Source organism: Cebus imitator, unplaced genomic scaffold (genome assembly GCF_001604975.1).
Source record: "Cebus imitator isolate Cc_AM_T3 unplaced genomic scaffold, Cebus_imitator-1.0 Scaffold793, whole genome shotgun sequence".
Taxonomy (NCBI): Eukaryota; Metazoa; Chordata; class Mammalia; order Primates; family Cebidae; genus Cebus; species Cebus imitator.
The window spans coordinates 216,660-218,997 of record NW_016108108.1 but is presented as its reverse complement, the minus strand read 5'-3'; positions in this window follow the sequence as shown (position 1 = coordinate 218,997).

The following is a 2,338-nucleotide window of genomic DNA, read 5'->3' as shown; positions in this document are numbered from 1 at the left end:
TGTTGACCAGGATGGTCTCGATCTCTTGACCTCGTGATCCACCCGCCTCGGCCTCCCAAAGTGCTGGGATTACAGGCTTGAGCCACCGCGCCCGGCCTTATTTAAAAATTTATATGCAAAGTCAAAGGAATTAGAATAAAGTATTTATTTAAAATCTAGTAGGAACAGTCTACCTGATTTCAAGGCTATTGTATTACATTGTTGGATTCTTGCACGATTGTATTATTACCACCGTAATTAAAACCATGTAATACTGGCAAGAAGATAGACACATGGATTAATAGAGCAGGATGCAGAAATAAACCCACACAAATATTCTCAATGAGTTTTTAACAAAGTTGTATAAGTAGTAATTCCACCAAGAAAATAAACATTTCAGCAAATGATGCTGAAGCAAAAGTAAGTAAATAAATACATAAGAAGTCCGGGCATGGTGGCTCACTCCTGTAATCCCAACACTTTGGGAGGGCGAGGTGGAAGGATTGTTTGAGCCCAGGAGTCTGAGATGAGCCTGATCAACATAGCGAGAGCCTCATCTCTACAAAAAAAGAAAGATAGCTAGGCATGGTGGCATGCACTTATGTTCCCAGGTACTTGGGAGGCTGAGGTGGGAAGATTGCCGAGGACCTGGACGCCCAGTCTGTGGTGAGCCAAGATGGTGCCACTGCACTCCAGCCTAGGCGACAGAGCAAGACTCTGTCTCAAAAAATAAAAATAAAAATTTTAAAGAATCTCAACCTAAGTTACATGCATTATACAAAAATGAACTCAAATTGGATCACAGACTTTTCTTGAGTCCCAACCCGGAGGGTGGAGAGAGAATGATTATAGTGTCTTCCTTAGGGCTTAGAAACTTCCAAGCCTGGGTTTCAAATGGAAAGGCCAAAATAGCTTGAGAGGGCTCCAGGTATTTTGGCTCGAGTCTCCTGGCTCAAAAGAACTCCTCTGAGTTATTCTACAGGAAAATCAAAAGCACTTGTGTTGTGACCTCCAGTCACCTAAAACACTGAAGTTCTCAAAGAGGTAATAAAACAACCCTCTCCCCTCATGTAAGGCAAATATAAATCTTGGCTTCCCTGGGTGGTTTGAGCTTTCTATTGAGAATAGTCAGGGAACCCCAGGAGCAGCTCTTCCTCCTCAGCAGGTGCCCGGCCCTGGGACCCCCTTCTGAAACCTCTAGATCAGTGCTCTCAACTTGAGCATCAGAGTCACTTGAGGGCTTATTCAAACACAGGTGGCTGGGCTCCACCCTCAGCAATTCTGACTCCACAGATCCGAGGTGGGGCCTGGAATTTGGCATTCGCATGGTAGCACCCTAATCCCTCACCCCTTGCTCTCCTGTGCAGCATCCATGGTGGCTAACATGACACTGTTTCCTTAAAGTGCCTCAAGAGAATGAGTGGATAGAAGGGGGGAACAGGAAGAAATGAAAAGAAAATATATGGCACGTCTACATTCCCTCTCTCCAAAAAATGCATCTTAAAACAAACATATGATTGGCCTGGCGGGGCGCACAGGAAATCCTCCTCTAAGCTGGTTTCACCAGACAATATCCCTACTGGACGCTGGTTATGGATATTTGCACTGGACAAACGAATCAAGAAGTAAGGACATCCCAGCCTGACAGGGTGTTAGACGGGTGGATGGTGACAGACATCATACTCTGTTGCCTCTCAAAGATGCTTTGATTCAACAGCAGGCATGCACACAGAGGACAGTAGTTTTGAAACATACAGCGTTGGAAACCCCTAAAAGGTGCCATCAGTGGATAGGATTTCCTGGAGTTCTCTGGTCGTACAAAGCAGATGTGATGGGATTGACAGAGAAAAAACAAAGAAAATGTTTGTTTTGTTTCGTTTTTGCCTGAGGAAGTGCTCAGCCCACCTGCGATCCACTCACCTCTTACTTTGCGTCTATTTTCCACTGTGACAGAAAACCTTTTCCTAGTTTTTCATATGAGGTTTCCAGGGAATGTTTTATTTTAACGAGGAAAATTGAATGGCTGAGGAAATACAGGAAAATGAAGCAGTTGTATGGAATATCAGCAGGGCATGTTACTCCGTGTTGGTTTCTGCCCCTCGCATGTCGAAGGCCTCTGGGTCCCCGGCAGTCTTCGGTCGTTGTGCGGCGTCCTGTCCCTCCACCTACAGCGGCTGGAGAGCCGCGCAGTCCCTGTCTCAGGACCGGCTCGCACCCGTGGCTGCGCTCTCTGCGCAGGTGGAGGAATCAGTGGACAGATGCGTCCGCTCTGTTCTTTGGCCCAGAAAACAAAAACGTTAAAAAAAAAAAAAAAAAAGGCCGGGCGCGGTGGCTCATGCCTGTAATCCCAGCACTTTGG